Source organism: Alligator mississippiensis, chromosome 5 (assembly GCF_030867095.1).
Source record: "Alligator mississippiensis isolate rAllMis1 chromosome 5, rAllMis1, whole genome shotgun sequence".
Lineage (NCBI taxonomy): Eukaryota > Metazoa > Chordata > Crocodylia > Alligatoridae > Alligator > Alligator mississippiensis.
The window spans coordinates 121,647,866-121,672,233 of record NC_081828.1 but is presented as its reverse complement, the minus strand read 5'-3'; the positions used below and the strand labels follow the sequence as shown (position 1 = coordinate 121,672,233).

The 24,368-nt window shown below is 38.6% G+C and overlaps 1 protein-coding gene and 1 long non-coding RNA gene across 2 annotated transcripts in view; one reads left to right on the top strand and one right to left on the bottom strand.

Moving 5' to 3' along the window:
* Positions 1-16,633, top strand: part of LOC132250866 (uncharacterized) — a 52,199-nt gene extending 35,566 nt beyond the window's left edge. The window contains exons 3-4 of the long non-coding RNA XR_009462528.1: positions 14,457-14,543; positions 16,047-16,633. This is a non-coding gene — a long non-coding RNA (uncharacterized LOC132250866). The remainder of the gene's footprint in view (positions 1-14,456; positions 14,544-16,046) is intronic.
* Positions 1-24,368, bottom strand: part of EGFR (epidermal growth factor receptor) — a 235,064-nt gene that overhangs the window by 107,931 nt on the left and 102,765 nt on the right. The gene's annotated exons all lie outside the window — the stretch shown is intronic.

Sequence of the window (24,368 nt, the reverse complement as noted above, 5' to 3'; positions counted from 1 at the left end):
AACTTATGCCCTTGCATATACACATCAATTTGTCCAACTGTATGAAACTGTTAGTCTTCAGACTAGACTCTTAAGTCAGTGTAGAAACTCTTACTGACTTCAGTAAGCTCTGAATCAGGCACAAGGAAACTAAATAAAAAAGGCACGCTCTTGTCTAGAACCATATGAATGACTTGAATATTAGTCTAAAGTGCTTCAAAAACCTTATTCTCCCGTCAATTCATGTCTTTCACATTAGAAAATATTGCTTAACTTAATAAGCAAATTATTTCAACACTGGAGACAAAACCACGACATAACTGGGGTGGGGGGCGGTGGGGGCAACTGGAGCCATAGCCCTGGATGCTGCCATGGCAGCAGCAGCTGATCTCACCACCGTGATCAACACCATAGAAGCCAGTACTGCCCCTGTGCATCATTGCTGCCCGGCCACAAAACAACCCTGGAAGGCCTCTGGACAAAACAACACTAATAGTTTGTAACAATAATTTTTGTAACATCAAAGCTCTATCTATAAATGGTTTATAAAGATTTAATCAACTAGGAATAGATATAAACAAGTTAAAAAGGCAGTCCGCTACTGAGGTTAGCGGCACATTAGGAGAAGGTATTGTAGATAACTATTAACTATAGTTGCAAGTGAATTGTCTCTTGGCTACTATTACTTTTTAATAAAACAGGATTAGAAGGAACCTCAAACCACTGAATCCAGTTCCTGTCTTTTGCAAACAGTCATATCTTATCATCCCTTTCATGACTGTATCATGTTACGTCTTGTAAGGGGCTTCATTCTTCTCACGATTAGAAGCTTTCTTCTGGTTTCCAGGCACAATTCATTCACAAGCAGTTTATACCCATTTGTTCCTGTGCCAACATTGCCCTCAGCTCTCACAATATCTCTTCTTCCTCCCTAGTGTTTACCTCCTAATATATTTATAGAGAAAATCACACTCTTTTGGGCCTTCATTTTGTAAGGCTAAAGCTCTTTTCAATTCCTCTTGTCAGAATAGATTCCCCATTCCCTTTATTATCTTAATAGCTCATCTCTGCACTTCTGAATCTATCTTTCTTGGACAGTGGTGACCAGAACTGTATGCAGTATTCTACTTCGGGTCTTACCAATGCTTTGCATATGGTATGAATGCTTTCTCTCTCTTGTAAACTCCTACTTGAAACACCAACTATTCCACTTACTTTTTTTTCAGAGCCACCTCATCACCTAAAGCATCCTGGTCTTTCTCCCTTGTTTTTTCCAACTGAAAATCGCCCAGTTTGTAGCAGAAAATTATTCCTATTAGTTCCCAAGTGCATGCCTTTACATTTTTGTAATATTAAATTCCGTCTCATTTTTATTATTTCAGTTATGAAAGTCATCCCATTCTTCTTGTATATGTTGATCCTCCTCTAAATTGATAAATCTGCCTAACTTTATGTCCTAATTAGTTTTTTATGCCAACATCATCAATGAAGGTAAGGCTGGTCCAAGACTGATCCTTGACAAAGCCTACTAGAGTAACTTCCCCTCATCCTGATAGCTTCCTTTTTTCTACAACCTATTACCTCTCCTTTTGCCAGTTCTTTTGTACTAATCCCTATATCCTCCATTTTAGCTAATAATTTTTCACGTAGTACCAAAGTCAGTTCTTGGTAAAAAAGATTCAAGGATCTTCTACATTTGGGGACCCTGTATTGCATTTTGTCCCCCTTTTCAATTTATCTCCCTATCTTTAATTATTCTTTCCTTTAAAATGTGAAAGCTTTCACACTAATGGTTTTCCAATTGCCTTGATACCATTTTTGCCTTCTTTAAAAACAGGGAAATTTACCTTGTTCTCTCACTCATCTGGTACCACCCCCAATTAGATGAATCTATTAAACAGCATTTATATATCTTTTAAAATGCACTTCTAATTAAAGCCTTAATATAAAGTGCAATTCAAGACTGTCTAAAGTTTTAAAAATATCATGGTATATTTTGAAGGCTGTCCAGTCAAAAACCTGAAGATTAAATATGCACTGATAAATAATTCCAATTTAAGAAATTAATCTTGTGAAATTCCATTGATAATTAAGAGTTCTATGCCCACTGTTCAAATGTTGCCTTAGGCATTTATCATTAATGTTCCAGATATAGTTTAGTGCAGATATGGTTCAGAACACAGGATGTTAAATGCAGTCCAGGTGCCAGAAGGTACAATGCTGTGCTAGTGCTTGGATAAAATGACAGTATGCATCTTTGACAACACCTGTATTCTATGTGCTTATGAGTAGTAAAATTAAGACTGATGCACTGAAGCTCATCTGTGATTCATTTCCTTCTTATTTGAAAGCATGATCTTTAAACAGTATAATTTCCTGATGAACTATCACCTGATTACACCCTTTTAGAAAAGTATGGGAGACTGATCTCTTAAAAACACAAGTTAATTTCCAAAGGCAAACATATTAAAACACATGCGCGCGCGCACACACACACACATACGTACATATCTGTGTTGTAGGCATTGTGAGCAAAACCAGATAAATTATCTTTGTGCTCTATCTTACAAAATTATTCAACACTGCCTTCTGCACACCTTGTTTGTAAAGGTCTGCTTACTCACCTGGCCCTGTTTACCTAACTTAACCACAATTAGCCTGATGGGGTTTTCCAAACCAACCAAATATTAATCAGAAAAACCTAACTCATTCAGTAGGGCAAATGCAAATATTGGCTTAGGCAAGTGGATAAAATTGCAGTGTAACAAGCATTGTTGTTTCCACATGCAGTAATTTGTTAATTATTTTGGGTTATAAATTATACAGTAGCCAAGCTGAAGGACAGAACAACTTGTCTATTGCCTTCCCTCTTACAATATTACTGTCACTCTAGGTTGCCCTCCATTCACCATGCACAGTCATCTATACACAGACATACAAAAACAATTTGAAGCCCGTCTGACATTTTTTTAAATTCACTGTGATATAGGCTGCTTTTTCTTTATGCTTACTGGTCCTGTGCTACTATCAATGGGAGCTTTTGGCATGCAAGGGATGTAGGACCCTGCCCACAAGTTCTTCTTTTCTTAATCACCTCTCAAAGTCCGATGAGGCTGCTCTCATGTTACACGTTATACACTAGTTTTACTCATGTTCCTGAGAGGCTGTAAAGTACCCTGTCTATACAAGGAAGAGTTGTGTCTTGCATTGTAATAATGTTATTATTCCCCCAACTTCTTCCTCCACAAGTCTGTTTTAAGAAGTGACAGAAAACTTGCAGGTCCCTTCTGGTCCTTCGGTTCTATGATCCTCTGTGGAAGTAAAACTGGCTTTCACACTTATAGCTTCAGAGTTGAACCAGGTGGGACTCATACAGCCTATGTCCTTCTACTCCCAATCAAGTTGTTTGTGGTATCATACTGCCCAATCTGTGACGTCACATCATTTACAAATGGTGGTGTAAATATTGACCAATGATTTATCTCTAGGGTCAAGCTGTGTCATAAGGGGAGCATAGGAAAATCTAGGAACCAAACATATTGGGAGTGTTTTCCTCACCCCTGATGCAAGGGCTTCTACATGTGCATAAAGTTAAATGTGTGCCCCAGACTTTTTTGTAGTGGGGCTTTAAATATTATCTTTTCTGAAAGGCCTTCTGAAACCTAGTACTTGAGGGGGGAAAAAAAAATTTTTTTTTTAAATATATATATATAAAAAAAAAAAATCAGGAACTGTACACAATTCCATTTTCTCAAGCCAGTTGAATTAACTGTTTTATTTCTTAGTAAAACATAACCACAAGTTTTGCAAGATGAAGTGGAATGCTTCTCACAGAAATTATGTTAAAACTCTCCAAAATGTACTGCAGGATGTTATAGTTACCAGTCTAGCTTTTTTTAAAAAAGTGATCAGTTCACAATATTCTGCAATAGGGCCCAGATTCTGCTCTCAGTCACATTTATGTTAAATCAGGAATAAACAACTCCAGATATTGGTGGAATTAATCCAGGTCTTTTCCTGTGAAAGGGGAGATTAGCATATAGTATATCCAGTTTTAAATAATCCATTAAATTAAACCCGTATTAGTCGCAATATACATACAGTAGTACAGCCAAGAGGAGAAAAGTTAATCATTTGTCACCAAACATTTGAGAAACCTTGAACTGAATATGTTTTAAATTGGTGAAGTTATACTGAAAGGAAAAAAAATAAAAATTAACCACTTTTTTGCCAAGTTAATTAATAAAAGGTCAGTCTGGAATTTTGATTAAACTGTCTGTCAAGTAAAAAAAAGTTATTCCGTAAGAGGATACTAGCCCTGAATTTTCTCTCCCACTTCCCTAATTGCTTTCGTATTACATTTGCTCTGCTTTAGACAAAACAAGTTCTTTGGCAGTCGTATCTCTCTGCTTTCCGTATCACATGTCACCACTATTATCACTGCCAGCAGTATTAAGGACCCAGTTCTGCCCTCAGATGCACGTGTTGCCAAAGCGAACTGCATGTTCTTGTTCTAGCATCGAGTTACACTATCCCGAGCTTCTGAATAGGACAGCACAATCAGAACTTTCCTTTATTCTTTAGTTGTATGAATGGCAAAAAAGGCAAAAACAAAACAAAAACCCCACCAGAACATGCAACATAAAGGGAAATAAAAATGTATACACGTTTAAATATTATAAAACATTTATATTTATATTGTAGTAGTGCCTAAAGACTGAGACTTATGCTAAGCAACAACTACATAATAAATGACAGACCTACAAAGAGTTTACAGTCTAAAAGTCAAGTCAGGCAGAGGGGAGGATAAAAGGGAAATGGGGAGACACTGAGTTGCTAGAATAAGATGCCTCTCTATATGTGCAAATACCCACACCTTCAGACAATACTGCCCAGTGCAGAACATGAAGCAACAGCAATGTGTCAATGACGTATGAATGGAAATAACATATCCTGTTGGAAACACTAAGCAGAAACAGAGCATTTGCACAAGGTGCAAATTGGGTTGCCATTTAAACCTACAGCCAATAACTCTTTTCTAGAAAGAGCAAAATCGGGACCTAAATGCATGCGAGGTAAAAAGCACCATCTGTATTTTGTGAGTATCCCTTTTCCAAATGCAAATAACCTCAAAGTAGGGCTTCAAAGTGAAGAGCCACAATACTGTTTTTGTCTTCAAATGTCAGTGTCCCTATGGTTAGTCTCTTATCTGCTGCCAACATTTTCAAGCATTTGTCTCCCTTCTCCCAGGGACCTTCTTCATTTCAACTCTTCTTCTGACATATGACCGTAGAAATTTCATCATTTGTTTTGACCCTGCAGATTGTTCTCCACTAGGAGTGAGTAGTTAGCAATCAGCAGCCTGAATGTTTGTGGTCCCTTTATTTCTCCCAGTAGCCAGTATACTAGAGAAAGAGGGAGAGAAAGGATGGAACTTTCTCATTTTAAAATGCACATCTATATATGGGGATACTGAGAAGCAGAGCAAACAAGCACCTTGAGGCAGCCTGGTATAATGACTGGGAGTGGCAGAGACCTGAATGCTACTGATTTGCATCTGGCTCAAAGATAGACATCAACTTTCAGTACCTCCCACAGTATCTGAGATCAAGATCTGAAGAAAATGGAAAAAGTAACAGGGCACAAGGCATTCCACCATTGTATCACAATGGAATACAGAGAAAGGTCCTCTCCCGTTAGCTGTCAAATTTGCGCCCATACACCTTTGGTATATTAAACCCTTGATTTCTAAATCACAAATGGCTCCCTGACAGCAGGTAAGAGAAGTATAAAAAGGCCCTATTGTAACTTCTTCATTGGAGATGTTCAACCTCCTCAACTCTATGGGCTGCAAGTTACCAATTCACAGCTAGATTTTATGATTTAAAAAAAGTATTCCAAGTGCTACAGCTGCACAGGAACCACAAAGTAAAACTCCCTTAAAACAAAAATGAAAGGTACGGGTTTCAGTCTCCTTGCTGAGTCAAGGTCATAAAATAAATGAGCAATTTACAGAAGTAAAAAAAAAAAGTAAGCTAGGGTTTTCAATACGTTTTAATAGTGGATGGTTTTGTTATTACAGCAAACAAGAAACCAGACACATTCTTTCTGGCAAAGAGATGTCAAATTCTGCTTTCTTGCACCCCTGAGCCCCAGTGCAGCTGTGAAAGGCCCCTGTGGGAGGGCAGGTAGCAGTGGAGTTGGGAAGTTGAGCCTCAAGACCCCCTGCCTGCAAGTGACCAGTGCAGATGGACCTCAGGCTTTTGTTCTGTATGGAGGGCTCCATCACCTGGCAGACAACATCTGTGTGAATCAGCCCCACACCATACCACTACCTCTAAAAAGGGCCGTCATTACTAGGAGTCTGCTCACTGGCTTCAGGGTATCAGTATGTACCATGGAATGAATGAGGGTTATTGTTTTAGGACAGGTGATTTGTGCTGCTAATGTACTGCTGCTATTCATTAGAAAAATGAATTATAGAAATGATACACCAAAGTAACGGGAACCCCCACTCCCTGAGATTATACAAGTACGTTATATTGCTCAGCTTGTGTTCTTCATTACAGCTCTGCATTTATCCAAATTGTTCCAAAGTGCAGTTAAACCAAATCAAAAAATTCATAAATGCAGATGAATTTAATGGACTCTTTCCCTTGGAATTTCATTAAGTCTTTACTGAATGAATGAGCAGCTCTGTATGGGTTTTTTGTTCAATTTTTTGGCCCCTATTCATTCTAGTGGTTTTGATATGTTTGTCCCTTATTGCAATGTTTTAAAGTCAGACTCCTGCATGACTATGATGCATTGGGCTTCAGCCACCTTCCTTGAAAAGGTGTGAGGCAAGCCCCAGAAAGCAAGACGAAGCCTGCCTAGGTCTGACAGCTGTCTGAAAGCAGAGTTATTGTGGATCATAACAAATCATATCCAAGCCTGAGTCCACAAACCACAGAATTACTGAGCAGTGAAGTCAAAGCGTTCAGTCGGAAAAAGCTGGAAAACTGCAGTTGATGTACTGCACTATATAAAATTGGGAAGAGAGAAGAAAGCAGCAACAGGTCTGTATTTCAAGGTGCAGACGGTCAGCTGTCCATTCAACAAGTCTAAATCAATTTTGTTTACCTACTGAATCAACTCCTTGCCTATAAAACAAAGCAATTAAAAACAGCAAGCTGTAAAATTGCATACATATGGAGAGCTGCAGTTGCCCACTCACAAGCTTTTCATTGGGATTTGCATTCCCCAGTTAATATAATTCTCTCCTATCAAAATAACCTGATTTTTACATTTAGGGGGAAGAAACTGGTTCAAAATTATTACAGAGCTCACTTCTCCACCTGGAAATTATACTTCTGCCCCAGAATCTCTGGGATATTCAGGGATTCAGTTGCCACGGTTCCAAAGAAGTCAAGGTGAACAGTAGAAAGACTTTTTCTGAATGAATAAATTGCATCTGTTCACAAAGCAGAGGTTAGGAGGGATTAGACCCAGTGACAGCCAAGTTATGTTCCAAATACTAACTGAGATGCAACTGATGTTGGTAACACTGATATATGCACCATAAGGAGTCTATGTAAGGATGAAATGGTATTATACGTAGATTTTTCTTCACTATAAAACAGCATATATGACTTTTTTGTGCTCCTGGAGCCAAATTCAAAGAGAAGCTAAGTTGTTGTTTAATTTACACTGTCTTCTGGTCCTTCCAAAGTATAGATATCATCATCTTACACTCCCTTTAGATTTAGAGGAATTTTGATGTGTAATTTATATCTACCATGGCCTCCTTTACATAACACTTCTGAATCTCAGCATAAAGACATCCAAGTCATTTGATCTAAGGAAGTCTATTACAACAGCAGTAACTCTGGGCCCTACACAGATACAATATTTACAACAGCAATCATCAGATGACAGATGACACAGGCCCCTACATTGGGGTAAATCCACTAAACTGGTGAAGCATTACCTCAGTTTCAGTTCTGTCTGTTCACATACATCTCCGGGTGTCTGCTTCATAAAGCGATGGTTTTCAAATGTCTTAAAATTGTCGACGCTTTCATAATCACTTCTGCCTTGGGTCCTGTATCCCTATCTGAAGAGCTAGGTGACCCAGCCCAGCAATGGTGACACTTCACTTCCTGAACTGCTCTAAACTGGTATTACCCCCAACTTCTTTGTGGAACCCCAATGATCCACCGCAGAACACCAGGTCCCAAGGAAATCACTTTGAAATTATTGTGCTACAGCAAGGTGACATAACAGTCACTTATGCGACTCCCTTAGGATAGCTGCATGTCTGCCCTTCCTGATCCTCATGTAATTGGCAGCAGCATGCAAGATCGTATCAATTACACCAAGACATGTGGTCATCTATTCAGAATCTCACATTCTGAGAAGCCAGAAAAGAAAAAATATACAACAAAGCAACAAAAAGGCACACACAATAAAAAGTGACGGTTAGAAGCAGCCCTCACCCAACTTTGCCTTACCTAGTCATCCTTCTTGTCACATCAATTTCAGCACGTTAAATGGCTTAATATATCAATTAATGGGCTAGTTAAGAGGAAACCTGGTATAAGGAAGTATAGCTTCTTCTATAACCTTTTTACTTCCTTCTGACTCGTCCCTTCAGAGTCTTTTGTGAAGCTCCCTTGCAAACTCTCCAGTGCTACAGTGAGAGGGCAGTAGTATTTTGTGACCTGCTACATACAGAATTATTTCTTCAATACAGTAATAATCCAGTTCCTCTTTGCAGTAAGAATATGTGTATGTTATCTATCACTCAGTTAACCAAGCCAAATTCTATTCAACTACACTCATGCTATCCATAATAAACTCCAAGAAACTGCACAGGTATAAGCATGAAACAATGTACTATTAGCAAAGCAAAAAAAAACCCCAAAATAACCCCCCACCCCAGCAAGGTAGTGCTGTGCCCTAAGGCCAACAAATGATCTCAAGGGACAGAAATTACACAAACTGGTATAAGTGACTGGAAACCAGTTCAAATCTGTAACACAACAGAAGTTCAGTGCACATAAATCACTTTCAAAATGGCCAAACCAGTTTAAGGTAAGTCTGGTACTACATCCATTCAGGTTTAACTGATTTAAGTTAAATCCATTTATTGAACTTCTGTCCCAAATCCCCTCCACATTCAAGTTAACTTGCAGTCCCCCAGCTACCCAGGATGCTTTGCACCTCTTCTGCAAATCCGCCCTTGCAGGGTAGCCAAGCTAGCTTTGGCACAAGCTGTCTGCTCCAGCTGAGCAGGGAGGTGTGCTCTAGCACCCCCTGGCCTCTGGCCTGCACTAATGCAGGCATGTAGCTGCATTTCCAGAATCAAAAGTGAATATCTGTTCACTTGCTTATTGGTTCAATGTATGCGACTTAGAATAACCTATGAATATTGAATCGATTCAGCCTCAGGCTTTTTGGTTGCCTGTACTTAGCCTAAATAACATGCCAAAGGAAACTGTCCTTTTAGAATGATTGGCATTTTATTTATGGCTAGGCAGAATTCTTGTCTGTCATGCAAAGTGTTTTGCAGTAAGGTGCTAAGCTTTACTCTGTGATGCTCCCTCAACCCCCCCTCCCTCCCCCAAAACCCCCAACTTCTTGTCTGTGGAAAGTTGTCTCAGCTTGTTTCTGTTATCTGATGAACTCCAGCCAGGGCTTGTAAACCATCAAATTGCCAACGGCATGCAGGAAAACTTGCTCAGAAGGGAGCAAGTTTTTATTTGAGAGAAAAAGATTCACCAGATATTTATTAGCCAGAGAATGAAAAGAAAAATGGAGCCCCTGAGTCAGGCTTAGGTCAAGGCACCAGAAGGAAGTCCAGAAACCTTATCCAGGCCAGCTAGGTGATGCTAAAAGCCTCAGTGGTATACTATCTCTCGATACAACCTCTGGGCTGTGTGTTCAATCCTCTGCCTAGAAGACACCAGGTAGATTTTTCAAGGTCTGATTCCAGCAATATATATTTTTTTACCCATTTAAAAAGAAGCTGATTTTTAGCTTCTACATTGTAAACAGATCCATGTTGGGCAATGTGATACATGGGGGAAGTATGAAGTAGCCATCCATGTAAAGCAGATCAGTGTATACACTCAACACCATCCCTGAAAGTTAATACACTGGTTTTCTGATGATTTACATATATGGCAAGGATATTATTCTGACTAAGACTGAGTCATCTGGGAAAGAAACAGCTTTAAATTACTCCAGTAGTACCTGTCCCTTCTTGCTTTACAGCTCTTTATTTACGAAGAGAATTATTATCGACTAATGGTTAGTACACATGCATTAGCCCATCTTTTCTCTGAAAGCAATCTGAGCTCACTTGCTTTTCTTGCCTGCACAAAGAAGGGACCATTCTATGCAACTTTGCACAAACTCTGGGAACAGTAATTTTCATGCACTGTTATTATTTATGTAACACTTACCACTTTTTGGCCTTGTGAAGAGTTCCCTAGTGTTTCCAAATGGATTTAAGGTCATTATAGCATTAAATTCTGAAATTTGGTCTTATGGCAGGACCTGCCCAGGTTTTCTCCTCCACCTGCTAAACATTCAAGTGTGTCCTACATTTGTAGATGAACACACATGTGAGTAGGTTTACACATGCACATGGATTTTTGTAATACTAAGCAAAAGATCTTTAAGGTAAATCACTCAGGAGCCAGTAATTTATGTGCATGGCTTTCCTAATGAATCATGTGAAAGTCTAGTTCAACTACTACAGACAAGTCCGAATTACTTGACTGCAATGAGTCACTACTGTGCTGAGGATCACCTTCTGGATGCTCTGCTGAATCTCACGTAGCCTTTTGGTTTAAATGCATTTTTTTTTAGAGCCAGATCCTATTGGCAGTTGTAATAGGTGCAAGTCCAATGGTAGTCAGTCAAAGCACTGAAGTCAATGGCAGTACCCAGTCCATGCTAGAGCAAGCTCTGGTCCTGAGAGACTGCACTTTAACAAGACACCAAGTGTCAAATTATCCTTGATGTTCTTTAACAGCACAGGCAGATGCCTTATTTAGCTTATTGTGGAGTCAACCAAGGCTATTTACCCTGGATTTTATGCATTTATTCTCTGTTTGTTTACATTGGCTTTAAATATTTTTCTTAGTTTACAAACAGTTCATCCTGTAACCCTTTCCCAAAAAGATCCTATTGGTGCTTTTTTTCTCCCCCGCAAGTGATTTAATTCATCATGAGGTGGCAGGGGGTGGTTTCTTCATCTAGTAAGGCTTTTTTTTGCCTGCTGAACAAAAAAAAAATTGTCCAGACTAGATAGATATATAAATTAAAATAAATTTCACTGGGAAAGTTTGGGATAAAACTAGTGGTTACTTTCATTCTCCCACCTCGCTTTCCTTTATTTTTCTTAGGATTGGCATTATTATACATAAACCGAGCAGTACACAACCACCTGAAATAACAGGATTTATACTGTTTTAACTCTATAGGAGTTCATGACTCACTAACAAAAATAGTATACTTCAAATAAAAAAATTCAGCTTCATTTCTTAAGACCAGTAATCTGAACCTCTCATTTATTGTGTTCCACATAGGGGGCCACTTCTCTATTAATATTCTTTCAGTGATTAGCTGCTTATCATAGTCTGCCCTTTTATTTCATGCCAGAAGGGCTTTTTTCCTCAGCTTTGATGAAAATGAAACGTCTTTCCATGAACAACATAGCAAAAAGAGAGCTACTTTTTAAAGTGTCTGTGTTCGCAATATGAACTGCTGTGTAAACAATGAGATCTCTTGGATTCGGTGAACCAGATGTTAGTTAAAACACATACTGTACAAAGACAGAAAGACTCAAACTCCTTCCTAAAAGTGACCTACAGCTTTTATGATTGGTGCAACAGATCCACCATCCAGCTTTTCTCTAGCTCAGATGACGAATGCACAAATCAGCTTAGATCTTAAGAACCCCAATCATTTTTTACATTGTTAATTTTCAATACAAGCATCATCTCTAACGTGACTATCAACTCTTCTTGTACGCGAGTTAAATATAACTGATAAATGAAGGTGCCAAGCCCTACATGATTAGTTATCGCTTCCTTTTTCTGTTTTTAAATCAGAGACATGGTCCACTTCGATCAACCCAAAACATCAAACATGCTAATAGGATTCCATTTTGTTTCAGCTGAAAAAGACAGCATCCTCTGAAATAAAGGGAGACACGGATCAAGAGGGATGTGTATTAAACCTGAGAATGCTTTCTATTCCTGAAGAGTCCAGTTTCAGTCACATGCTTATGAGTATATGTAGATCTTTTGACTCAAAAGATATTTTTTTCAAAGGGGCTAACAAGGATGTGGGTCTATGATGGTGGAATAAGGAGTTTAGGTCATTTCCAATAGCCATGTGCTGGAGTCTTATATTAGCAATAGTTTATTTTGCAGTTTCTCCTTATTAAAGAAACAGAGGATAAAATCTGAAAATGTGACACGCAAATATATCTTTATCCCTTTTTCCTCTCAATGAATTAAAACATCATTTTTCACTCACCTGTTGTAAATTTTATTTTGCACAGTAAAGTTCCTACACATTCACCAGGCAATTTCTTTGCTGAAAGAAAATGTCAGAAGTACACCAAACAGAAAACAGTTACCACCTCCTCCCCCTTTTATTCCCTTGGAAAAATTGATTTTTGTGGGTTACATTGTTCTCTACCTACGTAAGCAGCCGAAATAGGCTTGTAAAATGATCACTGGTATGGAAAATTTACTAAAAATTGAATTAAAAAAAACTGAGCTTAAATACTACACAGAAATGTCAACTTTTGTTATTCTGGCAATAAAAATAAGCTTTTTTAATATCCTTCTCTAACCAAAGAGCTATATACTCTCCAACACCAAAGAAGTTGAGACACCAATAAAATGAATCAAACACGACTGGATGCAAGAAAAACACCTGGGTGCCACACAAGTTCAGAACCATTTTGTAAGCAAACTGTGAAAGAAGATTTTTCTAACTTGTTGCAACAGGCTGCCTTGAGGTTCTCAATGCACCCAATGCCAGATGTGTTTATGCTTCAAGCCTTTATTTGTGTTAGGCCTCAAAGTAACACAAATAAAAGCCAGAACCAAGACAATGAGATCCATAAACAGAAGACACGCTATCAGTGATATAAGGTTATGTATGTTAAACAGTTCAAGGTACACAAGCCCTATTCCAAGAGCAACTTTTGGTGAAATCATTGACAAAGCTATTGCTAGTTTCATCTCTCCCATTCAGCCAAAAAAAATCCAAGAAAAACCCATAACACATTACAGGTACCTCCTCGTGGCTCCCACAACCTGAAAATCTGTTCCATTGATCTGATGTGTGCCTTTGTTAATAGTTACCTGTGATGCCTGTTTTCAGTCATCAAAGAACTAATTGGTATAACAGCAACTCGCAAGTCCAAAAAGACCTCTCCCAATCAAAATACCCAAATTGAGTTCCTTCATGCCATCCCTTCCAACAAAAGCCTATATGATTAGACAAGCCTTATATTGTGCCCTGAGGGTCAAACAACTCTTGGCTTCTTTTCAGCTAAGCAGAGAAGCAAATTCCATAGTGGAATATCTTCCCTTTACAGCAGCCAAGGGTTTGACCCTTGGGACTATTAAGTGAGAATGTTACAGTCAAATCTGATTTGGGATTGCAACACATCATCCAGGCTTGCCTGGAGTATGAAATGAATGGTCAACCACTTAAGCTCAAACTGTACCTCACTGGAAAATCTGCTTGAAGTTTCTGCAGAGGAGCAGCTTTCCCAAATAGACCCTCTCAGACATGGTACTTCAAAATGGGGTCACAGTGACACCATACTTTCTTGTGAACCAAAAAGACAGATACTCGCCTCCTTATTCATCTTACTAAATACAGAGATTTCTTTTTTTAAACATTTTTCAAATAATCTATTTGGAAAGAAAATTGCATGCTATCAGTAAAGGTATCATCTCTCAATAAACAGCACACTTCCAGATGCTGGCAAAATTAAAAAGCTTCTCTCTGCCCTAATTCTGGCAATTATTTATTTTTCCAAAGCATTTCAGAGCTGACGGCACCCTTGAAAGGAAAAAAAAACAAGTATCCTTGCATTACTATTTTGGTTTCCAATTCACTCTGTGAAATCCGGAGGAAGCTCATGGTATTCTCTTCCACCCCATATATTGAAAATTCAATTACAATCTGTTTCACCCAACGTTGATGAAATACACAGATTAGACAATAAAAATCTCTCAGTACAGAGTTACTTTCTGGCAATCACAGAAAGTGTCAATTAATAAAACAGTCCCTCCCATTTCCCCCCACCCCTCCACAGCCAGCATGCTTGGCTTCTTCAATTTGATAGGCTTTTCATGCTTATACTCTCTATGGATTAAAACCAAAATGGATTATGTAGCCAAAGTTTATGATGGTACAGCATACAAGGCTGACAGCTTCCTTCTTTTCATGAACAGTGGTCAACTATAACTGATGGAGCTGAACAGGAGGAACAACATTATACCATGGGAGGAAGTACAGAAAGCTTCCATGCCAGCTATTCTGTAAGCATACTCTGGGATTGGGGCTACACAAATTAAAAACGATTAACTGGCCCATGTTTAATGCATACAAAGGGTCACATTCTCAGCTGGGGGGAGGTTATGTTGTTCCTTTGAAATCAGCTGAGGGTTTAAAAGCCTATGATGGCAAGCTCCAAAAAGTGATGCAACTAGTGCTTTGAGCAGACTACAGGGAGAAATCTGGTGCACTGAACCTAATTTTCCTCTCAGACAAAATCTGGCACAAAATCCTTGTTATTTAGATGCAGATGGGCTCCAGAGTTGGAGCAGCGCTAAACCTAAAAGACGCGATTACAATTAGGAAATAATAAAGACAGGGTTCACCACAGAAAACCTCTTTTTCAAAAAGAAATCTTTTTGGTCAGCCCTCCTGTTCATATATAGTATAATTTCAGTAAAAATAAAAAGATACATTTTTAAATTTAATATTAAGGAAGTATAGTACAAAACAGCTAGGAGTTCCTTTTATTACTTACTGTCCTTTTCTAACATGTGAGCAGTTCTGAAGCGATAATGGAAAAAGTCAGCTAGGCTGTAAAAGTCATTGTGACAATGGAGACCTACAATTAAAAATGCCATACTAGAAATCAATCTTCTGCTGCCCTCTTAATGTTATTTGCAGACCAGATTGAGCAGATATTATAATCTACACATGTATTTGAGTTAACTGCAATTTAGCATCCAGCAAGCAACAGCAAATGCTAGAGTTCCCTCAAGGCGCAAGGGATCCACAGAGAGCAATACAGCACTTGAATTCTGCATTGTGATATGTGGAAAAAAAAATGGAACTAAATGCAGCAGGTCTCCTTGTGTCAAATAAAAACGGGTAGCATTAACTTCAAGGATTCCCAGTGTAAAGCAGTTTCAACATGCACATTGGACAGCCAGATCCAAGCAGGGCCTTGACCCTCTACCCATGATATAGTTCTTATGGACTTCAGTGGTGCTGGATCAGGCCTAATGACAATGGAGTTACAACACTTGTCACCAGCTGAGCATCTAGCCTTGAATATATATTACTACTAAGCCTGACTGTCATAGTAAAGGAATTCATGGTAGCTTTGCTTATGAGCCAGGTAGTTGACAGCAAGAGAACTGCAGTGAATCACCAATATACTAGACCTCAAAAATAAGTATCCAGGACTAATTTCCTCATAAATCACTAAACTCAGGGCTGTGGGTAGATAGAGTTGTTCATGAAGTGGTTATACTGAATTACAAATAGAGAGCAAAAGAAACAAAACACTTGAAGAGCTAAATGGTGGTTATAAAATTTTGTATGAATACAGTCGATAGCATTTTCCATCTTACATCTCGAGAGACAAGAATCTCATGCTATTTCAAAAGGTCTAATACATTCAAATAGTGACCAAAGTTTAATAGTAAAAATATTTTAATGATGCATGAGACTATTTTTCCTCCCAAAGCTCTAAAATGAATGTTTCAAGAGTTAATGAATACGACCCCATCATTCTTATTTTACAGGGACTGAATCTGATGCATGGCAAGATCCAGTAATCTGCCCCACATTATAAAATCAAGATACAGAAGAATTAGATCCCAAGCCTCCTGACTGTTTATCCTGCATCATGCTTCCTCCTGAAGGCTGCTTTACAGAGCTCATTAAACCCAACCACTCTGAGAACTAAAGATACTTGCCGGCATCTCAGACTTTTACATACACTAGGAAAACACATGGCTTTTTCTGGACAGAAGAAAAATTAACTGCAACTGTGTTTACAAGATGTCACTGATACAACTGTCAGCTAAAAACATCTGCATAATCCCATACAGTCAGTGTGGGGAAGCAACAGCTGTGATTGGACAGTCCCATGACTATGATCTCATGATTTACAAACATAATCTGCTATCTATAGAAAGTTCTTAAAGTGATCAAAATGTGATTTTCAGTTAAAAAAAATGAAACAAAAAAACCCACCTGCCTGGCAAGACTGATATCAGGATTTTTCAGGCAAGAAAGCTACTGTTCTGTGAGAGGTCTGCTGTTAGGCAGAGTCCTTGCTTAACTGCGTTCACCGAAAGGCAAAGCAAGCAGGAAATTTAGGCAGGGACTATTCTTAAATCAGCAAGTTTTCTGCTATAAAACTACCTTGCAAAATTTTGCTTTGCAAAATGCATGAAAGATGATAGGGACAAGAAGGCGTTTTACTCAGCTGTCCTTTACCATTCAGCTGACTACCCAAACAACCGTCTCTCAGAAGTCTTTGCCAAAAAACATGATAGTTTGATCATGGCAGAAAAAAGGTTAAAACCAAGCTCAATCTTTATCAAGCCACATTTGAAAATAAGTCTTGTAAACATAGCTAGTTGACACATTAGCTCACTCTTTTATCAATAATAAAAGATAATTGACCCTTATCATCTTGATATCTAAGAATAAGTGTTTAAGCATGCATGGTAAGCACACAGAATATCAAATGAAAAGATTGAAATGTTTAAAATTAAACACATGCTTAAATGTTTTCCTGGATTAGGAGATGACTCTCAATACCAACCTTTCCTTAGTCAAATATTACACTATTATTAACTAGTATTTTTACTTCACATTGGCTTTTCAAATAAGTCTTACCTTCCAGAAGCAAAATTGGTGGGATTACATATTGGACAAGTACTAAAAATTATCAGTTCTATGCAAAACATGAAGACTCGTCCCAAGATGCAGTTAGTATTCATGTATACATTCATGCTACCCACTTCCGGGCCTGATGCTCCAACATTGGCCCCCGCACATCTACATTAAAACCTCCCTAAACTCTCCACTTGCAGCAATCTGAGTATCTGCTGAATATCAAAACCAAAGGCCAACCTTCTTCTCCCACCCACCCCCATTCTCTTCAGTTTGCTCAGTGTGTATGCAAGCTAAGCAAAAAGGAAGCACAGAAAGTTTTGCAGTGGGCTTTTTGCACCCACTTCCTACTCTGCTGCCTATAATGAAAGCAAATTAGTTCAGTGGTCTCTTTCTCACTATGCTGTCACACAGGCAGAGCAGGAAATAATCTAGATGGGGAGAGATGGGTTGTGGCGCAAGTTAGCAAGGGCAATTCTTAAAGTAGCCCCAAAACAAAAGTGCTGCCATATTCTCCAGGCCCCTGAACATCAAAGAACAGGAGTGGTACAATAGAGGTAACTCTGTCCTGACAACAAATAGATACAGAAGACAACTATGTCATTTATACTCTGATATTTTCTAAATTTAACACCTTGAAAATATGCTAAGCCTGATGAACACAAAATAATTCTTCAACAGCAGTCTAACACTGACTGGCAAGCAATGTGATTGCACTTGGATGGCTCTACATCCTTCAGAGATTTGGTAATGGATAGCTCTTACCCAATGATATGTTTACAACTGACATATTTTGACACAGGTCCTACAAAGCATAGCCAAAAATTTGGCAAGAGATTGCTCCAATTACTTATCCTTGCAAAGTATGCATATTTTTAAAAAGCAATATTGGATTTGGCTAGGCATTTTGTATTTTCTATTAAATCTTTATTTTCCCCTCTCACTGCCCTTGTTCAGTTTTCAGTTTAGTGGATATTTGGCTCAAAATCTGACATGCATCAATAAACAGAGCCCTTTTCTTACAGCTGTTGAGGGTTCCCCCACAAATATTCAGAGGAGAATGTAGAGAAAGAATTCTACTTTTTCTCTCTGCTGCGGTGGCTACAGCCATAGTTTGGATACCTTTGAAATAACTTTAATGATACAGTTGCTAAATAACCAGGACATCAACAATGTAAATTAAGACCAGACAAGGCCGGTGAATTCAAGTGGCAGACGGCAAAGTTGTTACAAGTGTTTGGAGGGAAAAAACCTGGGGAAAGTGATGCACACAATGCCCCCTCAATCTCTTCCTCCCCAAGACTGCGGCAGTAAACCAGATGGTTCTGCAATTGCCTGCTCCAGGAAATAAAGGTACAGTTTTCCGCTGCCTGTTGTCACAAACCTAAAACAATGCAGAGGAAACAAATGTAGAGAGTGCTTCCTTCAACAGTGTTGAAGAGATGTTTTGTGATGTCTTGGATGCCAAGCAAAGTAAATGCATTTGTATAGTTCAAGGAAGCTGAACAGAATTAATCCTTTCATTTCACTCTTCCTAATTCTGTTGACACCTTTTAGCTTCCAGTTTGGAGGGAATAGTTTTCCTTGTCATCATTCTACCATGTTGTGGAGAGGGAGAGAAAGTAAGGACAGAAACAGCATGAAGTTTTAGCAATTTGGAACTGAGACATCTCAATTAGCCAAATATTTCCAGAGAAAAGCAGTGAAACAGGGAAGAACACTGATCATGAATGAACTGCATGGTAAGTTTCCTCTACCACAAAGGGAGCAGACGGAGATTCTGAGAGCAGGACATGGACAGTGGGTATAAAAAATTAACACGATCCACTTATCAAACTCTGATCAAAGGGCAGAATTCATTCTAGCTCAGCATAAGGCTTATGGACCACTCAACTCCCACTTATTCTGAGGATGCATGTGCAAAGTAAATAGTACCTATGCCTTTGCAGGGTCTCTATGTAGGCTACATTTCATCTACGGGCCAGATCTACCCAGTAAAAGTTGCTGTTCCAGTCAGGGGCTCCCTCAAGTATACCATGCTGCTCCAGGCAGACTGGATGGTACACAGCCACATCTGCACAGTAGCAGCTTACCTTGGAGAAGAGCAAACTGACACATTTACTCAGAAGTGCTCATTACAGCTGCACTGTTTCTGGAGTGAGGCAGCTGTCTTAGACTAATATGACACACTTAAGGATACCAGTACTAGGTGTAGTACATTTATTGAATAGATAGGGCCCTAAAAAGCGTCAGTAGTGACAGTAGAGTGACTACTCAGCTGCTGTTTACTAAGTATGAGTCTGCTCCGTGCACACCTCCTCTGCAAACAAACCAGTAATGTTTGGATGTGGAGCAGAACCAGACTCTTCGCATGAAAATCGGACTGATACCACTGACGGATGTATCCAGCATGTGCCAAGGAAAATAACACACACAATGTGTTATGCAGTTTACTTGAACTGCTACTGTTCTGAGCTAGGGCAATAACCAGATCCATATATCAACTCCAAAATTAATCAGTGACCCCGAATTTCCTGGATCACGAGCAACAGCAGGATAGATTCACAACCACAATTGCACCGCTTGCAAAAGTGATCTTCTTTCTCACGTTGCAGGGGTTTAGGTTGTAGCCGTGTTGGTCTAAGGACATAGGCAGACAAGGTTCCTTGGGTGAATTTGATATTAGACCAATTGGTCTAATAAAAGATATCAAATTCACCCAAGGAACCTTGTCTGCCTTCTTTCTCACCACTTTCGTGGCTTTCTGAAGTCGCTGCCAAACAAATCTTTGAGAACTAGTGTATTCATTAACCTTTATGAAAATGCTTCACCAAATAAATTAAGTCAGGTGACATTTGACTGACAATGAGCAATTTTCCTGGAATGTTTCTGTACTCATTAGTACTATATTTGGATAAAACTAGAGTCATTCCTAGGGCTTAACACTTGAAGCAGAAAAGAATGCACTTTAATTAGAATGCAGGGAAATGTTCAATTTGGTCCAGAGAACAATATTAATCCAGCAGCTACATCATAGGGGAAACTTTTAATGTGAAGCAGTCAAAGGAGAGTTTTACGTATATTATTATTAGCTTTTATTTAAATAAAAAATAGGAATTTGCTGAGGAACAGTCCTAGAAATTTTGTACCATATCCTCTGAAGTGGGTCTTTACTCCGTGTTGAAGCATAAAGAGAGATGGCTAAGACAGGGTTATGTTCAGGTTTTATTTTTTCCCCTCAGCAGGTGCTGTGTCTAATCCTTTCCTGAAAACAGAAGTTCCCTGTAGCAGTAAGCAATCTGTTGTAATTGCGAGGTAAAACTTCTCCTGTACCACTGCTGCCAGGTATATGCCAGTAAAGAGGACTTGGTAAAACATCAGAGGAACAAATCATGAAAATAAACCCATTCTCTCAAAATAAATGGCACATGAGCTGGCAAATGGAAGAGCTATTATATTTATGCCACATATGTGCAAGCACCTTTGTCAAATAGTTTTAAAATCTATGCCTTGAGTTGGATGTTAAAAAAATAATAATTTCAGGCATTGTGTAGAGTTTTCATCAAATATTTTCCCAAGTTTCAATCCTGAGGCTTATATTTATCGGAAGTATGTTACAATAATAAGTGGGACGGGGAGAAGAAAGGCAAAAGTAATCAAAATAATCTTTTGCTCCTACTAATGGAATTATTTTTCCTGTCAATCATTTTTTTGTGGTTAAAAGCTGATGTAGGGGAAGCTTTTGGAGAAATTTATATTATGCATGTTTCACCACAGTGTTTATAAACAATCAGGTGCAAGTGTCCCATCTACCCATCAGCATAAACACAGTAACACTGCATTTTTATGAGACTACTTCCCTGTAAGTTGAGATGGTGTTTAGAAGCTAAATAATAGACTTAATAGTGCCAGTACTTTATACTATAAGGAGTATAGATTTTTTTTTCTGTCAAACTAAAGACCATAAATATTGTTAGAGAAAGTAAGTATCTGATGTTTTCCTATCTGGTACACACGTACGTGCACACACACACAAATCATTAACTCTGCTATTGAGGCCATTCCAATTAACAGCATCTTTTTGGTACCCTCCTTTTTGTTGTAAGCACCAGATTCTCAAGTTAATGTTAAAAAAGTCAGTGCTGCTCCAGTGGCAAGTTTCAGTGTAATGGCAGAAAATTTGGCAAAATATGTTGTAATAACTTGCCAAATGTAAGAGAGAAGAGGAGGAGAAGCAAGTTAATAAAACTGTGGTGAAGAAACGTCACTTTAAAGCCGCTGAGGATCTGGTTGATACTTCTCAAACATGTATGTGCTTTTTTTCATTCAGGAGTGTGCTAAATGCAAGATCCTTAGGCTAGCATCCTATTGTAATACGCCTCTCTGGAATAAACCCAAACATTAGGGAGGCAACTTTAAGGCAGGATTTCCAAAAATGTTTAAGTGCCTTAAGGAACTTGAGCCCCAACAAAGGATACATTTGTAAACAGCATTATCTCCAATGAATTACAGCAGGAATGTGAAACTCACTTTGTGTCCTGGGTCCAGTCAAGATTGTTGGGTTCCCCATGGGTTTGGGTTACTGGGGACACTGTCACCATCATGGCTGCTGCCATGGCAGAAGTGAGACAAGCAGCCAAAGGCCAGTTGGCCTCTTACTGTGCTAGAGGCAGTACAAGCAGTGTCAGGGCAAGTGAAGGCTGCATGGGCACAGCTCTCACTTGCTCCCGTTACCAACGGCTATGTCCACTAGTTCCTTAGAGCCCTGAATTCTGTGGCAGGCCGTACCAGTGCCGGTCATATTATCAAACTACTTGGCCCACGAGTAATCTCCTAGGCTGGATGGATTAGCTCTGCAGACCAGTTTTGGCCCAGAGCCTTATGTTTGACACTTCTAAATTAAAGGATAGAACATTAAATTGTAATTTACAATCAAACTTCCTCTAACATCTGACTATTTCCCCACTCTGTTTCTGTAATAAGTCACTCCATATCTTCTGAGTGTAGAAGCTGAGTTCTTGGGACTCTCAGTGGTCTTGTTTAGGATTTTCATTGCAGATTTGTGCCAAAGCCCAAGTAGCAATGAACTTCTTGGCTTCAGACGTCAGCGATGACCATGACAAGGGTGCTCTGACTAAGATTCCCTGAGTCACCCATTTATTTATCAGTCACACTAGAATAAATATTGACTGTTCTTTGAACTGTCCTCTGCAAATGCAAACACACTAAAAGGTTAAAGAAAAATCAAAGCCACTGGACATATATGAAAAAGAGCTGGCTATTTGCTTATGGATTATCTTGCTGAATTTTAGATTCCTAATATATCAAAGTCATGGTATTTGAAGAGTAACCTTTATTAAGGAAGACTCTATACCATATTTATGAATTCGGCTGGTCCTAGTTTTGATTGTTATTTTAAAAAAATGTTTTTGAATTGGCAAATCCTAAAGTAGCTTCTTAAAAAAAAAAAGAACAACAATCCATCAGGATGTTTTCTTTTTACACAGTCAGACATTTGGTCTGAAAGATTCTAGGGAACTTTTCTGAAAGGACATTAAAGATGTAAATTAAACAAAGTAAGTAAAACGTCTATGGTACTTTTCTGAAGACTATAACTCTGCTACGGCATCCTTGGCTCTAGGTTCCTTCTTCTTCCTTCCCTGCCATCAGGCAGCACAATTCAAAAGCCATCACTATCAAATTAAAATCAGCCTCAATTTTTGTATGTCCAACTTAAATTGTAGGTGCTCACCACTGAGTATTGAGGATACTTTGCACATCTCTAGAAAAACCCCTCTGTCAATTGGGCTGCAGCCTTCCTAGAATTGCAAGCATAGCAATGGAAGGTGAAGCAAACGTTTGTGTGCATATTTTATGTACACACTTGCAGACAGATTTTGAATTCTGCAAAAGGATCCAACCCACATTAGTGAAAGTTATATAGCCTGTGTTATACTAGCAAATGTTATGGTTTCTTTTGGCTCTAAATTTCTGAAAATACGCAGTTCATCTGCCTATTCTATAGTAAGAACGTGAGCAAGAATAAAAAGCAAACAAAGAAAAACCCCAACAAACCAAAAAACATTAAGAGTTGTAACAGGTTGTCAAGGCCATCATTTTCTTTATACTCGTAGCTAACTGAATTACAGCAGTGTATTCTAAAGTATTTTAACAAAGTTAGCATCATAGGATAAAATATATTCTTTAAAGCAAATGTCTTTCCTTGATGCTTTCCTTTCACCAAAAGACATTCATGGAAATTACTGAATGAAGTAACTAGGACTTTTCCATACAACAGCGTACAAGGTTATTCCAATGTAGTGCATCTACTCTACAAAATACAGTGTGCAAAGGCATTCTGCCATGCAAAAAGTTTTTTTCCCCCCCTTACAGCTCAGACATAATTGAAACTTTTTTCAATGTTATTAAAATGAATGTAAATTAAATCTTATGTTAAAGCTAGAGCTTGTTTTACTTTGATTCTAAAATCTCAATTCTCTTCACTTGAGGCAGGAATACCCTGCACAGAGGAGCAAAATCTTCACTGATATCATTTCATTCTAGTCATGGGACTTGGCCTGTGTTTCCCCTAACTCCTGGCTCCCCAAGGAATGTAGGAGTCAAACAACCTCAATTTGTCGACCTTTCAATACCATAAGGAGATGAGGGGGAATACTATGGGTGCTCCTGGCTTGTGCTCAGCCCTCTGGTCCACTGAGAGCTGTCCTCCCAGCTCACAACATGAAAATAAAGGAGAAGGTCTGAGAAGCCCAGTGGAATATATTTCTTCATTTCTTCTTGCTTTAGGCCAGGGATATGCATGTACTTGCACAGTTCTATTTCTATTCAATTTTGCAGTCCATGCAACATGTATTCCTTGTCTGAAGTCCATAACACTTTGCTATCATTTTCTTTCAGCGTGTGGCAACAAAATGAACCATAAGTACATTATTAAAGAGGATCATCTCATTACAGAAAGTTTCTAAAATAATGCTCATGTCATAAGGCTCATTGTACGGTTGTTCTATTTTGCCATCAAAGCAAGACATTAAAAAAAAATTGCTAAACATAATAATATACTTCAATATATATGTTGTAGGAGTATGATGAATGTTGACATGGAAAATAAACAAACAGTATAGCTACAAAAAGGTAAAAATATACAACTACATAAATGCATTTTCTTTTCTTTTTAGTTACCTAGTAGTGTCCTAGTGTTG